A 22,642-nucleotide genomic window follows, 5' to 3' on the forward strand; every position below is an offset into this window, starting at 1 on the left:
GTTACAGGAAAAGATATAGAATAAAATGAAAAAGTTTCTGACGCCTTGGATGTGAAGGAAGATTCGTTTTGTGAGGAAGAACAAGCGTGAGTACTGAAATAATTGAGTTTCTCAAGTATGGTGGCTATGAGTAGACCCCGAAGCCACGCCGAAAAGTCGGCGGCGCGCCGCCGCAAAAAAAATGTGGCGTGCCGCCCAGCTTGCATCAGCGCGCTGACGCCACCGCTGATTATATCGGCGGCGGCGTCATTAATACGCCGCTGTTTTTGTTTTGTTTTTTTCTCTTTTTTGGTTATCGATATCGACCTCCGGGCTTCAACCGTCATCCCGGCAGATCTGTTTCTTAAAGATAAATACTTTCCTCTTGGGCTCGCCATGTATATCGGTTCGTAGGAAGGAGAAGAAGAAATTTTTCTTGAAACAAAAATTCTACCTTCCACTTTAAAATTCTGTTCATTTTTCTTTCTGATTTTTTCGGATGAAAAGAGGTATATAAAAGAGCATTAGGCAATACAGGATGTTATCATAGGTAGCACAATCGCGCTGCCTAAGTAAAGAACAATGTTGGCACAATGTATTATTATTTTTTTTCCATACCAGGGCAATTCGTATCGAAGGAGTTGTCATAGAAACTTCGAAAAGGGCTCATTCAATTGGAAATTGGAATAGCTAGTGCCCTTTTTAATAGTTCAAAGTGATTGGAAGGCAGCTAACACCCCTTCCACGCCCACCGTTTCCCCAAACGCATCCAATCAAAATTTTAAGATAGCCATTTTGTTCAGAGTAACTAATTTCCAAAGAGAAAATATGTTTTTTGAGGAGGCTACTCCCCCACAACCCTTAGGGCAAGGGTTTTGTAGTTATGCCCTGGGGGTATATAAGAACGATGTTGGCACAATGTATTATTTATTTTTTTTTCCTTTAGACCAGGGCACTTCATATCGAAGAAGTTGTCGTAGAAACTTCGAAAAGGGCTTATTTAATTGGAAATTGGAGTGGCTTGTGCTCTTTTTAATAGTCAAAAATGATTGGAAGGCAACTAACACTCCTTCCACGCCCACCATTTCCCGAAACACATCCAATCAAAATTTTGAGATATCCATTTTTTTTAACGTAGTTTAAAGTTCTAGAAATTAGGTCTTAGAGGATGACATCCACCCTCACAGCCCTTAGGGTAAGGGTTGTAATTTATGCCCTGGGGGCATATACGGTGTTCATAGAAAGTGTTGTCATAGAAACTCAAAAAGGGATCATTCGATTGGAAATTGAAAAATCTAGTGCCCGTTTTAATTATCGAAAGTGATTGGAAGTCTTGACATTTTTATAGTAGAGATCGATGTGGGTATACTGTATCATTTTGTTGTTGTTGTTGTTGTTGTTGTTTAGACCAGGGCATTTCGTATCGAAGGAGTTGTGGCAGGAACTTCAAAAAGGGTTCCTTCGATTGAAAAATAGAAAGGGCTGATGTTCTTTTTAATAGTCGAAAGTGATTGGAGGGAAACTAATCCCCCAACCCCGCCCACCCTCCCATTTGCTTTTATGTTTAAAAAGTAAATGTTGCCTTAAGATTAAATCAAAATGCACTGTGTTAATGCTAATTCCCAATGAGGCATCTCAGCAGTATCCCAAGAACGACTGAGGGTATTATGTTCAAACTTTTGGGGTTTCTTCTGCTCTTAAAATTTGACCAAATCAAAATAGCGTAAGTGTATCCAAGCTATCAAAGAAAGTAAACAAATTTTTTTGCGAATGTTATCAAGTTTTCTATTTCAGGTCAACTAGAGGAGGTATGAAACTAAATTAAACACCACTATTTGTGTCCAGATTTTTAAAAGGGTCTATATTTTTAAATTTTGCTGAAAATTTTTTTCAAGCATACAAATAGCAGGCCAAACTATAAATTCTTTAAAAAACGAAAAGATTTAAAGTATTATTTTCTTTTTCCCTGAAAAGACTATGTCAATATAAAACGAACAGAAATTAATTAAAAAACTGTTTCCGCAAAGTAAGTTTTTCAAAGAAAAGTAAAGAACTCCATTAAACAAAAAATGAGCAAAATTAAAATCAAATAATCTACCAAGCGTGAAACTACCACAAATCAGCATCGATAAATAAACGAATCCCAAAACGAACAGAAATTACAATAAATAACCGAGTCAGACTCAAAACGAGCGGAAATTAACATAAGTTGGGCTCAAAACCCCTATGCCTTCCGAAGGCCAGAACATAATTTGCATTTTACAGAAAAAAATACAAATGAATATACATTGTCAGTTTAATATACATATACTGATATTTAGTAATCAAAATGTTAATATTATTTGATTTATTAAAGTTATAAAAGTAAAAACATTTATCTTTTTTCAGTAAAGTGCAAATCTTGTTCTGGCCTTGGAAAGGCATATGGGTTTTGAGACCAACTTATGTTAATTTCTGCTCGTTTTCAGTTTGACTCGGTTATTTATTGTAATTTCTGTTCGTTTTTGGGTTTCATTTATTTATCGATGCTGATTTGTGGTAGTTTCCCGCTTGGTAGATTATCTAGAGCTAGTATAGAAATATATCTATAGAAAACGAATTACATTTTTTTGCACAGTTAGCAGAGCACACTGAAGTTGAAGTAGCCTTAAACTTTGACTTGAAACTTTATAACTCGACCACTTCTTTCAGGAAAGAATTTTGGAGGGCTATTCCGTGTTGATAAGAAAAGAGGGTAAAGATGCAGTTTAGTTCCTCCTGTAGTGCAGGGCACAGGAGCCCTATGGTAAATATGCAGGTTTGTTCTCCCTTATAAAAACAACTTATTTCAGCAGATACAAAGAAGAAGTCCATTTGCGGCATTCTGTGGGACCCCAAGGTCCAATACTAGTATCAGATCCCGCGAGTGGCAGTTTACGCTCGTCAAGTTCTGGCTTTACCGGCCCCAAGTGCCCCAGCTAAACGGTTTTTTAGCAAGACAGGACTGATAGTGACTGCAAAAAGATCAATGGCTCCAGGCAGAGTGAACAAACTCACTTTTTTTACATCAATTGTAACTGAACTGATGTAACCGCTGATTTAAAATTGTTGGTGTTGTTAAGCCATGGTATCTGACTTGTATACAGTGTTTTTTTGATGTTGATATTTTTTTTGTTTTTTCACTTCCTTTTCGTATGTATTTGATGAACAGGAGATGTTTGAACTTCAAACTTTGAAAGTTATACACACATTAGCCCAAATAATTAACAAGAAGGAAATGACTAAACACGGGATTTTATAGGAACATTGTGATGTTAAACATAAACACAAGAAGTAAGTAAGTCAAGTAAGTCATGTTGTTCCTGTATGTTTTTAGCCAACCATTTAAAAATCCTTACTAAGATCGAGGTTGAACGTGCTTGGTGAAGTGGAATTTTTATTATTATTTTTAATCAGAAAAATCGGCGCGCCGTTGGAGGCCCCCCGTCTAAAAACGGCGGCACGCCCCCAAAAAAAATTCGCCGCAGCCGATACTAAATCACAAATTCGCCACCGTCATGTCGGCGTGGCGCGGCTTCGGGGACTAGCTATGAGGTTAGAAATAACTCACTAAAGATGTTTGATTTTTGAAAAAAGGGGAAGCACCCAGCGACTTTGGGAAACCGTTAATTAAACCCTTGTATAGGAAAGATAATAAAAGTGAGTGTTTTAATTTTACAGGTATTAGCCTGGTCCCTTTAAGTTGCTAATTGCTTAGCATGATGATACTTTTTAGACTGAGAGATACTGTGGACAGAGTTTTAAGAGAAGAACAGTGTGATTTTAAGAAGGATAAAGGATCCAAATTTTCACCCTTAGCACTTAGGTTAATAATCAAAAACATGCAAGAGTCATTAAGTATTTTTAGTTCTCAGTTTTATGGATTATGAGCAGGCGTTGGATTCAGCTGATACAAGAGCTTTAGCGAAGGTCTTATCGTTGTACAGTATTAATTAAAAAAAACTTTCCGAAAAATAAGCTTTTCAAAGAAAAGTAAAGGTCATTTTAAACTTAAGCTAAGGAGATACAAATACCTGTTAAAATTCAAACTCAAAACAACCAGAAATTACTATTAAAGAATAAATGAAACCCAAAACGAACAAAAATTAAATAGAAAATCATAGCAAAAACATACAACAAGTAATAATATAAATGAATAAATAGATCTTAAAGCGAGTAATACTTAGATTGAATATGAAAATCAAGCTTGAAACGAAAACAAATATTTTGCTATTAAAGTATAAATGAAACTTAAAACGAACAGAAAATAAATAAACAATCAATGCGAACAACAAACAATAAATATTAATGTAAATGAATAAATAAATCTTAAATCGAGTGAAACTTAAATTAAATATGCAAATCAAGTTTGAATCGAATAAAAATAACTACAAACAAGAGTTTGGGTATCGTCTCACTGCAGAAGCCTAAAACCTACTGCGTCATTGGCGCTTTACTGAAAACAATCCTTCGATATATTTTCACTTTTGTAACTTTAAGAAATCAAAAATTAATTAAGATTTTAGGGAATAAATATCAGAATATGTATATTAAATTGACAATGCACATTTGTTTTCAGTATATTCATTTGAATTTTTTTTCAGTAAAGTAAAAATTATATTCTGGCTTTTAGAAAGCATAGGGGTTTTGAAACCTACTCACATTAATTTATGCTCGTTTTGAGTTTGACTCTAATATTTATTTTAATTTTTGTTCGTTTTGGGTTTCATTTATTTATTGATACTGATTTGGGGTAGTTGTATGCTTGGTAGATTATATGATAGTCCGGACGCCAGGAGTTGAAAATGTGAACCATTCCACGACGGAATGGGGCTGCTACGAGAATTAGCCTATCCTCCACCCCCTAAATTAAGCATGCGGATTCAAAAATACCAATGGCACTTGCTTGCGAGTGGTGGAACACTCCGAAACTTGACATTTTATTATATTTTGGTGTTCCATGCAAGAAAATGCATGTTCCACAAAGTTTGAGGTGCAGTTTTCCGCTAAAATAGAAATGCCTAGAAGCCATAGAATGTTTTCATAACAAACTAACACGATTAGTTACAAAAAATGGCAGAGTTAAAAAAAATGGCAAAACTATATGAGTCTTGAACAGTCTTGAAAAGTATAAACAAAATCAAATCCAATATTAGATATATAATGATATTAATTGTTGAAAGATCCATCAGTTCAAGATTTTTTTTTTCACGGTAATTTTTATTTTCATTTTCAATGCTGTAAGAACTGGAAAATAAAATAGTAATTTCTGGCCGTTTTGAGTTTGAATTTTAACAGGTATTTGTATCTCCTGAGCTTAAGTTTAAAATGGCCTTTACTTTTCTTTGAAAAACTTATTTATCGGAAAGTTTTTTTTTAATTAATATAATAAAATGTCAAGTTTCGGAGGGTTCCACCACTCGCAAGCAAGTGCCATTGGTATTTTTGAATCCTTATGGTCATTGTAGGGGGTGGAGGGTAGGCTTATTCTCGTAGCAGCCCCATTCCGTCGTGGTATGGTTCACAATTTTCAACACCTGGCGTCCGGACTATCATATAATCTACCAAGCACACAACTACCCCAAATCAGTATCAATAAATAAATGAAACCCAAAACGAACAAAAATTAAAATAAATATTAGATTCAAACTCAAAACGAGCATAAATTAATGTGAGTAGGGTTCAAAACCCCTAGGCTTTCTAAAAGCCAGAATATAATTTGTACTTTACTGAAAAAAAATTCAAATGAGTTTACTGAAAAAAAAATTTGCATTGTCAATTTAATATACATATACTGATATTTATTCCCTAAAATCTTAATTAATTTTGATTTCTTAAAGTTACAAAAGTGAAAATATTTCAAAGAATTGTTTTCAGTAAAGCGCCAATGACGCAGTAGGTTTTAGGCTTCTGCAGTGAGACGATACCCAAACTCTTGTTTGTAGTTATTTTTGTTCGATGCAAACTTGATTTGTATATTCAATTTAAGTTTCACTCGTTTTAAGATTTATTTATTCATTTACATTAATATATACTTTATGTTTGTTCGCATTGATTGTTTATTTAATTTCTGTTCGTTTTAAGTTTCATTTATGCTTTAATAGCAAAATATTTGTTTTCGTTTTAAGCTTGATTTTCATGTTCAATTTAAGCATTACTCGCTTTAAGGTCTATTTATTCATTTATATTATTACTTGTTGTATGTTTTTGCGATGATTATTTATTTAATTTCTGTTCGTTTTGGTTTTCATTTATTCTTTAATAGTAATTTCTGGTCTTTTTGAGTTTGAATTTTAACAGGTATTTGTCTCTCCTGAGCTTAAGTTTAAAAGGGCCTTTACTTTTCTCTGAAAAACTTATTTTTCGGAAATTTTTTTTTAATTAATTATTAGTTAAGACGGTGGGAGCATTGAAGATGTTAAAAGGCTAACGGTGTTTTTTTTTTCACAGTTGAAGAAAGTATGGAAGAATGGAATATTACGTCGGCGAACCAAGATTCGAATATTGGAAGCTACGGTGATAACAATGGTCAAACATGGGTCTGAAGCATGGGACAAAAATCTTGTTTGTGTGAAATATTTTTGCTGCCTGAGCCAAACCATCCGTTCATATGACTGACGCAAAACAGATGGCATTGACAAAGTCAAAGAAGACTTCATTTTTGTTGGGTCATTGAGCTAGTACCTTTACTTTACTATCATGCAAAATTTGGCAAGTCATCAGCCTGCACAAGAACCATACTAGGGCATGCAAGTAATCAAAAGTTTGCCTTCTTGAGTCCATCTGATATTCACTGAAACTACTTTTTTCAACTAAAAAAAAAAAAAATTTCTCGGATACACATCGTTATTATAATTTCCCCGTTATTTGAAGTATGGTGTTACCTTATACGTATTTACAATAACAAAATTGAAATAATATAATTTTAAGGGTTTTCTCCACCTTAAGCTATTTATAGGCCCAGGTCAGTAATTTAAACCCCCCTAAAATTATCACTGAAAACCACTCCAAAAATACCTTGAAAGTTGTAACTTAATATCCTCAATCGTTCCTTAGATATGCTGATATTTCCTTTTCACAGCCAGTAAACCAACAGTGGGTTTGGGTTTTTCTGCATTCCTCTCGACATTTATTTAAAGTTTCACCTTAACGCCCTAAGTCTCTTTATAGAGCCAAGATCAAACATGCCTTCTTTTCCATTAGAAATCCTTTACATGTTAACAATGAATATCTTACAGCCTTCAACCAAGGGATCGGAGACAGCTTTCAGTCCCTGGAGTATAGCTATTTGACCTTTGTACCATTTTAAACAAAATGAATATCTCAAATTTTGATCAGATGTTTCTAAGGAAAAATGGCACAGGGCTGGCTGCCCTCCAATCACTTCTTGCTCTTAGAAAGGGAATTAGAGCTTTTAGTTTCAAATTAAATGAGCCTTCTCAGAAGTTTATTTGACCACCCCTTCGAATAAAATCTTATATGTTAACAAAGGGCAACTAACATAACTTACCATCCTTGCCTCGGGAGATGTGATGGTTTTTTCAATCTCAGAGGCGTAGTTAAATGAATTTTGGACTATCTAAACAAACTGGCTATCAAAATGGAGGGCAGAAGGCTGGTTTCCCTCCGATTACCTTACACTCTGTTTTGACGCTCGAACTTCATATTTTCAATCGACTGAGCCCCCTCCAAAGTTTGTACGACCATCCCCTCCATATGAGATACCTCAGGGAAAAAAATAACAATTGAACATTGAAGCCGTGTGGTTCTTTTTTTGGGGCAACACTATGGCGTTGCCTATGACTTAGTATGTCGCGAAGCGGCAAAATTATTTTGAATAGAGGATACAAAGTTTCCTTTTTGTAAACTTTTTCTTACTTCATAAAACACCTCACAGTCTCCTGCATTAACAAAAGATTGGAAATTCTTGAATATATGACAGCCCAAATTAGTTTTAATTTGTTTTTCGAATTTTGTATACTAAAAACTGGGCAAAAATATCTTCAAACGATATTTTTTTTTTTTTTAAGCAGATAAAAATTTTAGCTCAGATCAACTATTATAAGTTAATTGTATTTTTAAGAGCCCATGAGTGAACTCCTGCAACCAAGACCATATCTCTTTCGCCCCGGAGCCCGTCAAATGACGGGTGGCTAATTTTTGCTCACCAGATGCTATCTAGTGTGAAAAGTAGTAACTAAAACCGTGCTCATTGTATTCTTGAGATAACTACCAATCTATTGATGCATCACACATGTTGTTCGGAACATTACAGTGGACGAAAATTTAATTAGAAAAAAAGTGGGAAAAATTCTGTTAGAGGTGGGTAATTTCTAGTTAGAAATTCAAGTAGGTATATCATTCATTTGTCTACTTTTGTAATATCTTTTAAAACTAGATAGCCGAAACTAATCAATGAGAGTTCTATTTAGTGACTAGCGCCATCTAGTGGGCCTTCAGAATTTTCACAAGTCAGTGTATGTCAAATGACAAGACTGGGACTCTCAGACTGAGGGGCTTACTCCTGTTGAATACTTCTACAAGTATGTTCCGCTTGTTTTTTGAGACTATGGCGGAAAAGACCGACTTGTACCATATGAAGGAACGCGGTAAAACTATAGCAGTCAGAGGCAAAAGTCTAGCCCAAGAGATACGCCAAACGGTTGGGATCTCAATCCTTATGGGATCCCTGATTCTTTCGCGGATACGACTTTACTGGAGCAAAAAGTACTTTCTTCCCATAGTCGCAAGAACACTTCCAGCAGATCGATACCATAAATTACGGAATCATCTCCACTTTGCGTTGAAGAGGACAGGAACGAAAATGATGCGTTATGGAAAGTCACGCCTGTGTTATTCCTTTTTAGAGCGCGGTGTTTGGACCTTGAAAGGGAGAAAAACCTATGTATAGACGATCAGATTATCCCCTTCTAAGGCCAGAAGGGGATGAAGCAATACATAAAGTCAAAGACAAGACTGTGGGGGCTGAAAAACTTAGTTCTCTGTGGTTTCATGTATGACTTTGAAGTTTATCAGGGAAAGAGTACCCCTATTGGGGAGGAGCACAGAGAAACAGCGGGAGGTTTGGGAGGAGCCATTGTTCTTAGTCTGCTGGAGAAAATTGACAAGCATGTCTATCACAAAGTATATTTCGACAAATACTTTACAACATTACCATTGCTTGAAAAGTCGACAGCAGATGTTTTCTTCGCAGCAGGAACTATCAGAAAGGGCAGGATAGCCAAAGCAAAGCTTGCGGATGAGAAGGATCTTAGTAAGAAAGGACGATGGTCGTGGAACAAAGTTAGCGACATTGAAAAGGGACTCGTCCTTGTGCGTTGGTTTGACAACAGCGCAGTAAACATGGCGTCGAATTATTGGGGTGCAGGTAAAGTAGTCAAAAAATGAAGTAACGAGAAGAAAGAGAAGGTTGTTGTGAAAAGACCTGACATTATTGGTCACTATAACCACAAAATGGGAGGAATAGACAAGCTGGATCATCTCGTCGCCTTCTATCGAATTGAAACGAAGACAAAAAAGTGGACCTTTGTCACTTTTCGAGTTCTGGAACGAAATTGCAGAAGCACTGCTGAAGTATGAATATGAGGAGCAGATCTCTAAGTGAAGAGCTGGTCGTCCTCACCAGCAACAAGATGCCGAGAATTATCCGGCTCCTTCGCCGTCCCGACCTACTGCGCTATCAACTTAGACGATCGAAAGCGTCTGGTATGACCAAGTAAATCACTTCCCTGTGCATTTAGAAGGTCGGGAAGCCCAGTGCCGCTATGAAAAGTGCTCAAAAGGAAAAAAGAGGTTTCATGGATTCGTTGTGAGAAATTTGAGGTTGCGTTGTGTCTGAACAAAGACAGGAGCTGCTTCAAGATGTACCATGTTCACTGAGTTTGAAACTTGACTTTGTGTATATGTTTTGTGCCTTTTTTATATTTTTCGCTCGCACAAAGTTGTTTTGGTGTTTCACCCAACTATTCCTATTAATGTCTTTTAATAGGAATCTATATTTCTAAGAATATGTACCCCGACGGTTTCTAACACAGCCAAATAAGTTTTCTAAGGTCGAAATGAGCCCTATACTAGAAAATCAGAATTTTCCTTTACAGGAAAAATATTCAGGACTGAAAGGGATATTTTGATTATTTTTCAACTTTGGTGAATAAAGTGAAAAATAAAATTGGTCAAACCTTTGCAAAAGAAGTAAATTTGATAAGCGATTAACTTATTTAAGGACATGAACAGATTTTACTTTCTTAATGTAAATTTAGCCGATTTGGCGAAACTATGGCAATGCGAAGTTAACAAATTTTTCATTTCACCACACCCGTTCAAGAAAACTTGCTTGGATTTCGGAAAGAATAGAGGAATAAAATCAAATTTCCATGCTGAATTCAACCAAATCCTCACCTTTTTTCAAACTTGTGTTACGATTTTAGATTTTGATTCTGCTTTAGTTATATTTAATAGCTAGACATATCACTACGTTAGCGTGACTTCCTTCGAAGAATTTACAAATTGTGATACTGAATTTTGGACCTGCACTACTGGATCTTCGAATGTTGCACCGAACTTTAGGACTCTTTGAGATTCCGCTGTAGCTATTCTGTTTTTTCTCGGATTCAGTGTAATTTTGGTCCAACTTTCACTGAATCCAAAAAAGTTTGGGTTGCAACACCACTGCCCGTTACTAAATAGATAGAAAGCCAAATCAACTTCCATTTACACGCGTTGCGGCATCTATTTTTTGAATTTTGCCAAGATAAGGCCTCCAAACTGATATAAATGCACTAAAGTATTTACAGGAATTAGTTATCTGTTGTTTTCCTCCTTCTTTCCCCGTAGGAACTGAGTCCGAACTTGTTCTGTAGCACATAAAGAACAAAATCTGCCTTTCTATTCTGATACACATTGGATTGAAAGGAATAATACCATGCTTACTGGGTTTTATTGTTTACAACAAGAGGTATGACGATAACAAAAATACGGAGGGGAAAGTAACGCTACCGTTTATTAGCAAGGGATTACAAATACTGTAACAAGTATGTTGATCTTACAGATTTTTGAGTGTTGTACCTTGTGTCACGTTTTCTTCGAATTTACGCGGGGTATTCGTGGAGCGTGCGCTTGGGGCCTTGAAAAGGCTTTGAGACACTTGTCTGTTTATTCGGATTTGAAGGATATGTCACTCGGGGTGTTTACAACAGATTTGAAACTCCTCCCTAACACAAAAAATCTGCGTCAGCCTTTGGACGGCACCCTCAGAAAAAATCGACACCACACCACTGTGCACAGCCGCTTCCCCTACAAATCAGCTATTCCCCTACAAATCAGCTACAAAACAATATCTAGTCAAGAGCTAGTTCACTGTATCACGAAGATTAAACACCATAGGTGAGAGGAAAAAGAAACAGAATATTCTTCTTCTTAAAATGCCGAGCCTGCAGGAGTCCACAATCTCTTTTTACTTCACAACGATTTTCAATCTGCAGTTAAGAATGAACCAGGAATAAGTCTTGCTATTATCTGTGCGATCAAATCAAAAATATTATGAGGGCGTAGGAAAGTGAAGATACTACTGTATAGTCGTCTCCCATTGTTAGCTGGTTGGATTGAGAGCAGCCATTCGTGGATGTCAGGCTGGAGGATTGCATTATTAAATATCTTCTTAACATTGACTACTTCTTGCTGAAGGAATTGACATTCTAAAATCAAGCGGCCTAGGATCCTGGAATTGAGCTGCAAAATCTGCAGCAAGGATCGGCTCATTTACGACGAGTAAATTCCTCTTTTCTCAGGATCAAAGCCGGGCTTTTGATTCAATATGAAAAACATTATCTGCCCTTGACGAAAACAAGCATGGGAACGGCATTTGTTTCTTTTTTTGAAGGAACTCTTCTTTAAGCATCTCTCTGAAGTTCTGGAGCTTTAAACTTCGGTTGATCGGATTATTCAAGAGGCTACTGACGAACTAGTCTGCTACCTCATGATATTAGGCACCTTGGGATGCGCTGGAACTTGATATCAATAAGGCTATTTTGAGCGCTGATTAATTGTTCCCTTATTGTCCTCTGGTCAATTGAAGTATCTATGGCACTTCAATAGACATTATCAATGAGAAGAAGGGCACCTTTGGAGCCTGACAGCAATAATACTTTTTTAGAAGCCGGCAGATTAATATTAACAACCTTTAAGACCTCTTTTATGCCTGACAGCCAACAGTGAGGATAAAAGCATTATGAGGAAGTCTGGTTATAAATTTAATGAATCACTGAAGGTAACAGATGCAGAGGCACATACCTTTTACCATTTACCATGATACCTTTTACAAACCATTAGTATATATTTGGAGAAACTCTGTATACAGAAGGATAATTTTTACATGAAAAAGTGCCTGAATTTGGATTGGCATGTAATTTGTCTTTTGCAAGGATATTAACTGTATTGACACAGTTAATATCCGGGAAATGCAGAGCCATTTACCATTCTGGAGGGAAATGAAAATAACTAAAACAGGAGGAGTCATATTTCAAAGACGGAACAAGTTTGCTACATTTTCCTATGACTTTATGGATGCTACACTTTGTGAGAGACAATCTTTGGCAAAAGTAAGCTTTTAAATAACATACGTGTGTCTTTTCGCTTGTATCTATAATGGATAAATAATTCAATTATGGATAGATAATCTTTTTATACATAATTTTTTTGCAGAGTTAATTTGATTTTGCTAAGTCAGTCTCGGATCCAGACATACCGCTAGAAATTGGGGTATTATAACATATTCAATTTCCACATTGTTAAGGATTTGTCTAAGTGGCATTATGGATTTTTGGTTGTGGAACGAACTTACTTAAAACTATTATTAAGAGGAGGCTGAGTGTGGACCCCTGTGGAACCCCAATATGCGAAACTAATATACTAGATAGCACCCGCACCACGCGCTGAAACTTTCAACTTAATACCGTAAGTAATTCCTGGGATATGGCTTATGCGTTCGTTTGACAAGCTGTATGCGTATAGTGTGTTAATTCAACACTGTCTCATTATTCCCTGAAATTCTCCCTTAGATTTAGTAACAGTAGTAATAGTATTAGCAGTAACAGCAGTAGCAATAGATGAAGTAGTAGTAACCTTAGCTTAAGTAGCACTAGTAATATTAACAGCAGCAGTAGTAGTAGCATGCCAATATTGCCTTTTGAGTAGTTCAACGTCCCTCACAAAAAGCCCTGTAAGTTTCAAATTCATATTCCAGGCGTTCCTAAGATATTGCTGGTAGCTCGTGGTTTGATTTAGTTCAACTTGCCCCTCAATATCCTGCTGAAATTTTCACTTATATAACCTTAATCTAAGATGTAATTATGTAAAAAAAAAACAAGTTTAAGTTTTTTTTTAACTGAAAGTAAGGAGCAACATTAAAACTTAAAACGAACAGAAATTATTCTGTATACGAAAGAGGCTGTCCAATCCTCAATGCTTCGCTCTTTACGCTAAAATTTTTATTGTTTTAAAAAGTAGAGTTGTGACAAGGAATCAAACTTTAGAGTAAAGAGCGAGGCGTTAAGGAGGGGATAATCTCTTTCATATGCGGAATAATTTCTGTTCGATTCAAATTTTAATGTCGCTTTTTACTGTCAGTTAAAAAAAACACATATTTTTTTAAATTTAATTTCTTAACGTTTTTAAACTAATGCAGGTTCGAATTTGGCTCACCGTACATGGAAACTTAAAAAAATTTGCAAATTAGTTTTGGCAGATTTATTCCGTAGGTGAAGGGTCGATCCCCCCTCAATACCTTGCTCTTTGTGCTAAAGCTGTTAGAACTTTAAAAAAAGCTTCCTATTCTAGTTAAACGGCCCCGTGTTTCAGTACCCGCTCTTAAAAAAATGGGACAAATAGTCAAAGTTTAGCGTAAAAAGCAAGGTATTGAGAAGGGGACAACCCTTCAAATAAAGAATAATTTATGTTCATTTTTCAAATAACGCCGGCAAATCTTGCTCAACCTCTATGAAATATACCCCTCCCCCTCATGGAAACCTCCTCCATGGAAATTTCATCCAGCGTAAAGTGCACCCCGCCCCCGTCAAATTCCATTCAAACAGTTCCATCCTCACTGGGAATCCCTCTTCCTTTAAAATTGCTTACGGAAGATTCCAGCTGAATAATTTTCCTTAGCATTCTTTCATTTGAATAAGACTTTAATCTCTAATCTCTAATCGGTTTCTCGATCACTCCAGAAATGCTCCCTTCCGCAAGGAAGTTAAACCAGGACTCTAGACTTGAAGTTATGACGCAAGGGCTGTTTCGATTATTTTTTTTTACGATTGGATCTGAATGTTAGTTTCTTTTACATTGGTTTTTCTTCATTTGTTTTTTTGAGGACGGCCCTTAGATTTAGGGTCGAAATGTTCATTTAAAGTTGCAGTCCGCTGTCTTATATAACAAATTTCCCTATTGTTCTACATATTTTTTAACACCCCCCCCCCCCGAAGAATGTCTGTATACTTCCCAATAACAAATTCTAGACGTAAACAATGGGCAAATTTAATAACTTACAGGCCCCTTCCCATGGACCGTGGGGGTCATTTTAAACTAAAGACATAGTTATTTGATATTTCAACTATACTGAACAAAACGGTTATATCAAAAGTTTGATCGGACAACTTTGAGGAAAAAATGGACGTGGGAGGGGGCTCAATTACCCTCCAGTCTTTTTGGTCACTTAAAAGGGCACTAGAACTTTTAATTTCCATTCGAATGCGCCCTCTCCTGATCCTCTATGACCATTATTTCAATGCGATACCCCTTGGGACAAAAACAACAACAAATAAACACGCATCAGTGATCTGTCTTCTGGCGAATATAGCAAAATTCCACATTTTACAAACGAACTGCTAGGAAGGAACAACTCGGTCCAATAGTAACCAAAATGCTAATAAAAAAAACGTTTGATAGCAATTGATACCTCAAAAGAAGTAGTTTTTTACGCTGATTCCAAATATATAAAATTTATCAAGTTTAATGTTACCGATCAAACGCTACGAGCCAGAGAAAATTCACCTGGTTTTCGAAAAAGGAGTAGAAACATCCTCCCAAAATCACGAGATCTTATTGAAAATCAGATCATCGGACTCAGCATATCAGAGAACCATATTGTAGGAGTTTCAAGCTCTAATCTACAAAAATGCAGAATTTTGTATTTTTGCCAGAATAAAGATCACGGCTGCGTCTTTATTTTATTTTTCAGGTATCGATCGTATCGAACCAATGGTACTAGATGATCGGGAGAGGGCCCAATTGAACGGAAATAAAGTTTTATGGCCCTTTTCAAATTAGCTAAGGGATTGGAGGTCAACTATTCCCCTCCCACGCCTTTCTTTCACCAAAGACATTTGGATCAAAAGTTTGAGATAGCCATTTTATTAGGCATAGTTTAACTGTCCAGTAATTTTGCGTTTAGATTTGACATGCCCCCCACAGTCCTCAGGGAAGGGGCTGTAAGTTACGCAATTTGCCCATTGTTCACTTGCAGTCTGGTATTTATTACTGGGAAATATACGGGTTTTTTTCTAGGGCGGATTTTATGCGGGGGACATTTTCCGTAAAGATGCGATTCCAGAGGAAATTTTACACGGCGAAACAGATTTCCTAGAATGATAGGAAAAACGGTCAGAAATCAAATACAAAAAGCGCTGTTTTCAACTAAAAGGAAGAAGCAACACTATAACTTTAAGAAAATTAGAATTTATTACGTATACTAGTGGGCTGCCCAGGGTTGACACCAGATGAAAAAAAATATCCTTGGCAAACATATTGCCAAAGGGATCAAAATTTTGGCTTTCAACGAACAAGTCCTCTTTACGTAAAAACACACGCATGCGGTTAATTTTTTTCTCCCAAATGATGCAAGCACAGTAAAGGTAATATACAGTAGCAGAAAGTCCTATGCTCCCCATCAAAAATTTTTGACACAGATCAAAAACAACACAAGATTCACGACCCCGCCTTCGCGCACGCGCAATGAAAAATGTTTCTAATCGAAAACCAAGTAGCAACTGAAACTATGGCTGTGACGTATATGCTCATAGTCTAATTTTACGCGCTATGAAATGTGTGCCATGTTTGGAAAAATATTTCGCTACTGGTATATGCTTACACTGTGGATGCAAGATTCTGCGTCGTGCGGGATACCAGGTGCATGGAGTTTTTCAACACATCTGTTATTCGTCATCGTCGCAAGTTCAGATTTGACCAGGAAACAGGACTTTTGAAGACCGAAGCACATTCATTATTTCGGCACCGCATGTGTGTGACCCAAGAGTGGCCACTGGGCCATAAAAAACGATTCTGCTCTTCCTTCTCGGTGCTGATTGACTAAGGCACTGCTCACTGCCTTAAGAGTTTTTAAACTTTCGAAAGCTCAACTAAGTTTAACTTGTTTCCTTATAAACCGTTCGTTTCTCTTCCGTTAGTCCTCCGATTTCATTGGACAATAACTGAGTTCAGAGCTCAGTTTAACTTCTTCCTTTAGCTCTTTTTCTCTAGATCAGAATAGGAAATCCGCTTAAAATTCATCAAACCGCTATAAGGCGTTTTTATGCTCGGTTTCTCAATTCCAAGGGATCATAAGATTTTTTTATATGAACAGCAAATAGCAATAAAAGGCAATAGTTAGTGTAGACTGGTTTAAACACTGAACGACTTAAGACTCAAAACAAAACAAAAAAAATTTAAAATTCACCACAGTCTAATCAAAAAGTATTTCTCTTTTGGTCCCCATTTATGTTCACTTCCAGCACTGGGCACGCCTAATTGGCGAATCATGAATATTCAACTCTCGCAGAAGTGGTTCTAGAAGGACAGAGGGGACACTTGCCCCGGACGCAGAAACTGTAGGGGGGCAAAATTTCGAATAAATAAACTAACGGTTATTGTCATTTTGTAATTTTTGAAACTTAATTCTTATTAAAGTAGAGTAAATAATGCAGTTGGCAGCAAGTATAAGCAAATTAAATCCGAAAATTTTATCTTTTCCATATCTTCATCACCGTTCCTTGAAAATAAAAAGCAAATAGATGGAAATTATTTGTTTTTAATGTTGTTATTATTAATTGTGCAATAAAGGAGATGTAGTGGTCTCCACAAATGTAAAAGTTACCTTTTAAATATTATAAGTGATTGCAGTGGTGGTGGACAGTAATGGATGGTCGCTTAGTAAACTTAAATTAATATTAACGATTCTCAGATCGACTATGGTAAAGGAGCAACTAAAGCATTTGGCGTTAATGAGCATAGAACGCAAAAAATTATAAGCGGTCGTTTGGGACGAGACAATTGATAATTTTACAGAAGCTAAAGTAAGAAAATTGCGATTTAAAAAAATGGAATTTTTTCATAAATGACAATTTTGTTAATATTTGTCTTGACAATTTTTAGGAGACAGAGGGGGGGGGGCGCTAATCAAAATTTTGCCCCGGGCGCAAGAGAGGCCAGAACCACCACTGAACACGTGTTGGGCCGGGACATCCTGATTCACTTTCATGATTGCCAAACCGTCTCAGGATCCGACGTGTTTCTCAGTGCTGCTTTATTCAACCTCAGAAGTGATAATTGTCTTTTCAGGAATGTGACAGAGACATGAAAGTCTGCAAGAAGCTTGGAAGTGCACTCACCCGGCGGGGTTGTCACTAACATCTGTGTACTTGCCAAGCTGGCACCAAAATGCTCCTAGTTCTTTTTCCGTCAAATTGCCCAGTGAACTGAGGATAACCCAAAATCTCACCAACCTCTGAGTACCGTGACTCACTGCTACCTTTGGATCGGCCCAGTACAATCAAAAGCTCAGTCACCAGAATCGATTCTTCTGATGAATTCTGCACACAATCTGATAAAAAAAAACAAAAAAAAAACATGGCACACTTGTTTGACGGATGTCATTTTCCGGTTGAAATCAGTCTCTTCAGTAATTTCATCACAGAGCGCATGTATTCAACTATAATTTCCTATTGTGTTTCACACTTTCTTGAAAATCAAGCGAATTCTAACAATTGCTGGAATTCCAAGTTTAGCTCGTTCGCTACCCGAAATATATCCCCCAAAAAGAGAAGCAAGCTTAGTTTTAAAGTTCCAAATCCCTCATGTATACTCGTAGTGAGATTACTATAAGTGGGCATGCTTTAGAAATAAATTTTCAGTGCCCTCCTTGTTCTAGCAGCCTTTTGAATACTTACTCCATTGCCAACCAGCCTGTCCAAGAAGTATAGAGAATAAAGTGCTCTTTTTGAATTTCTAGTACTCAAAATTTTAATTTTTCTTTTGTGGCTATAAGCAACAAAATTGTAAACGCCCCAGACATCGCATGCAGTGGCTGAACCCTGAAGGAATGAATGGTAAATAACCAAAAACAGCGAACAAGTTTTTAGGAGTGAAGCCAAACCTGCTTGCTTGAGCTATCTAAAGCAAAACCTAGGAGGTTGGCAAAGGAATGTCTCGATCCCACAGATCTTTCAAGATAAGGTTTTTTTCAACCCTAGGGTTCAATTGTTATCATTCAGTCTATCGTCCCCTATCCCCTCCTCAACGCCTCGCTCTTTACGATAAATTTTTTTATTGTTAAAAAAAAACGATTTGTGATAAAGTTAAAATTTAGCGTAAAGAGCGAGGTGTTGAGGAGGGGACAACCCCGTTCATATACGGAATAATTTCTATTCATTTTAAGTTTTAATGTCGCTCCTTACTTTCAGTTTAAAGAACTTGTTTTTTTTAACTTAATTTCTGATCGTTTTTTAGTTAATGCAGCTTTTAATTTTGCTAACATTCATTAAATAAGCAAACAAAATTTGCATACAAATTTTACTTTTCTTTTGCTAAATGGCTGTCTCTAAATTTGGTTCTGACGTAATTTACAAACTAACTTACGTAACGAATTTCTATATTCGTATATTTTTCTTCTGGCAAAAAAAATACAAAGTTGCAGATTTTTGCAGATATGAGCTTGAAACCTATGTAATAGGGTTTTCTGATACGCTGAATCTGATGGTGTGATTTTCATTAAAATTCTTTCGCTTGTAGGGGAAGTTTCCCCCCTCTTTAAAAAATCCGGTAAATTTTCTCAGGCTCGTAGCCTTTGATGAGTAATACTAAACTTAATAAAATTTATGTATTTAGAATCAGCATTATAAGCCCATTCTTTTGATACATTTATTGACACCAAAATTCCGTTTTTAAAAGTTTCGATTACTATTGAGCCGTATCGCTTGTTTTTTTTATTACGTATATATTATTACGTATATGAGGGGGTTCTCCCCTTAGTCAATACCACGCTCTTTACGTTAAAAGTAGAATTTTGTTTACTTCACAAACCTCTGAATCACAAAGGCCGTTTAATTAGAATAGATAGCTCTTTTGAGTAGAAGGGTATCTTATAGTCCCACGGGGCCCTACTGCTGCCACCTACAACTTTTTTTTAACACCAAATTTGGGCATAGAGTCATTAGGGAGAATACGTGGTTAATGGGGTCAATGACCTAAATTTTCAAGGTCGATGTTGTTGTTGTTGTTGTTTTGGCCATGTGCATAGAGTCATTAGGGAGAACACGTGGTTAATGGTGTCAATGACCTAAATTTCCAAGGTCGATGTTGTTGTTGTTGTTGTTTTGGCCATGTGCATAGAGTCATTAGGGACAACACGTGGTTAATTAAAGCGATTGGGAATTTGGAACACCTGTGCTGTCAGTCATTAATCAAATTGTTTCCGGGCAAAGTTTAATAATGTCTGACAGGTACTGTCAATCATTAATCAAAATGTTTCCAGGCGAAGTTTAATAATGTCTGACAGGTGATGTCAAGATTGATTGATATGTCACGAAATGGGAATTAACTTGTTGTTTCTAAGGGGAATTATTGATCCACGAAAGGGGAATTAATTTGATGTTTCTAAGGGGAAGGTGGGGAGGAGATATATTGATTGCGTAATCGAAGGGAGAGAATTCCCGAGAAATTGATTACACAATCGGTAGAACCCTATAAGAAGCTCGTGACGGGAATCCATTTATGGGCATAGAATGACGTAATTAACTAAGCCAAATGGATTTTTGGGAAATTTATTACATACTCTCTAAAACCATATCAGAAATTCATGACGGGAATCCATTTATGGGCATAGAATGATGTAATTCACTAAGCCAAAAGGATTATTGAGAAATTAATTAAATAATCGCTATAACCCTATCAAAAGTTCAGGACGGGAATCCATTTATGGGCATAGAATGGCGTAATCGACTAAGACAAGCAAGTTACTTTCTTAATGTCCCTCCTAAACCCATTTTGCAACTTTGAGTACTTATCTTTTTCACCCAACACAATACATTACATATAGTTTTTTACCAAAACACCGATAAATACCCTTAATGTACCATGTCAGATCAATTTATTTTCTTCATTTTCCTCCTAAATAAATTGTGAACCTTGTTGGAATAATAAATTTAAAAAAACAATCTAATTGAAAGATGATTGAATAAACCAACACCAAGAAATACTTTTCAAAGACCATTTCAGAGCAAGTTACTTTCTTAATGTTCCTCCTAAACCCATTTTGCAACGTGAAGTACTTATCTTTTTCACCCACAACTATACTTTACAGCTTTTTGGATACCTCAACACCAATAAATACTTTACTAAGAACATTTCATACTATGTTAATTTCTTAATCTTTCTCCACAACCCATTTTACAATTTGAAAGATATAAATATGTAATAAAAACCTATACTTTGCAGCTTTTTTGATACCTCAACACCAAGAAATACTTTACAAAGACCATTTCAGAGCAAGTTACTTTCTTAATGTGTCCTCCTAAACCCATTTTGCAACTTGAAGTACTTATCTTTTTCACCCACAACTATACTTTACAGCTTTTTGATTGTCTCAACACCAAGAAATACTTTTCAAAGACCATTTCAGAGCAAGTTACTTTCTTAATACTCCTTCTAAACCTATTTTGCAACTTGAAGTACATATCATTTTCACCCACAACTATACTTTACAGCTTTTTGGTTACCTCAACACCAAGAAATACTTTTCAAAGACCATTTCAGAGCAAGTTACTTTCTTAATGTCCCTCCTAAACCCATTTTCAAACTTTAAGTACTTATCTTTTTCACCCACAACTGTACTTTACAGCTTTTGGATACCACAACCCCAAGAAATACTTTTCAAAGACCATTTCAGAGCAAGTTACTTTCTTAATGTCCCTCCTAAACCCATTTTCCAACTTGAAGTACTTATCTTTTTCACCCACAACTATACTTTACAGCTTTTTGAACGTCCCAACACCAAGAAATACCTTTCAAAACGCATTTCAGAGCAAGTTACTTTCTGAATGTCCCTCTTAAACACATTTTCCAACTTGAAGTACTAATATTTTTCATCCACAACTATACTTTACAGCTTTTTGGATTCCTCAACACCAAGAAATACCTTTCAAAGACCCTTTCAGAGCAAGTTACTTTCTTAATGTCCCACCTAAACCCATTTTGCAACTTGAAGTACTTATCTTTTTCATCCACAACTATACTTTACAGCTTTTTGAGTGTCCCACCACCAAGAAATACTTTTCAAAGATCATTTAAGAGCAAGTTACTTTCTTAATGTTCCTCCTATACCCATTTTCCAACTTGAAGTACTTATCTTTTTCACACACAACTATACTTTACATCTTTTTGGAAACCTCAGCTCAAAGAAATACATTTCAAAGACCAGTTTAGAGGAACTTACTTTATTATTTTCCATCCTAAACACATTTTCCAACTTGAAGTACTAATCTTTTTCTCACACAACTATACTTTACAGTCTTTTGGATACCTCAACACCAAGAAATACTGTTCAAAAACCATTTCAGAGCAAGTTAAGTTCTCAATGTCCCTCCTAAACCCATTTTCCAACTTGAAGTACTTATCTTTTTCACCCACAACTATACTTTACAGCTTTTTGGATACTTCAACACCAAGAAATACTTTTCAAACACCATTTCAGAGCAAGATACTTTCTTAATGTCTCTCCTAAGCCCATTTTCCAACTGGAAAGACATACCTCTTTCACCCACAACTATCCATGGCAGCTTTTTGGATACCTCAACACCAAGAAATACTTTTCAAAGACAATTTCAGAGCAATTTACTTTCTTAATATCCCTCCTAAGCCCATTTTCCAACTTGAAGTACTTATCTTTTTCACCACAACTATACTTTATAGCTTTTTGAATGCTCCAACACCAAGCAATACTTTTCAAAGGCATTTCAGAACAAGTTCTTTTCTTAATATGCTTCTTAAACCAATTTTGCAAATTCTAATTTTTCCATAGTAGATAGAAAAAGCTATATCATAGCTGTGAATATTTTCTGGAAAGAAAAGCAGTTCTATTTCAATTTTAAATTTTCTCAATGAAGTGAAGAAAAGTTCAAGTTCTCTTCTGAATTTTCTCAATGAAAAAGAAATCAGTTTTTATTCAATTCTATTTTTCCAAATAATATAAAAATTTTCCACTTTAGTTCAGATTTTTTTCAAAGAGATGAAAAATTTAAAACACTGTTCCAAATTTTCTCAACGATGTGAAGAAAAGTTCAAGTTCTCTTCTGAACCTTAC

The sequence above is a fragment of the Artemia sp. Qi Xiang Cuo genome, chromosome 9 (genome assembly GCF_049724085.1).
Source record: "Artemia sp. Qi Xiang Cuo chromosome 9, ASM4972408v1, whole genome shotgun sequence".
Taxonomy (NCBI): domain Eukaryota; kingdom Metazoa; phylum Arthropoda; class Branchiopoda; order Anostraca; family Artemiidae; genus Artemia; species Artemia sp. Qi Xiang Cuo.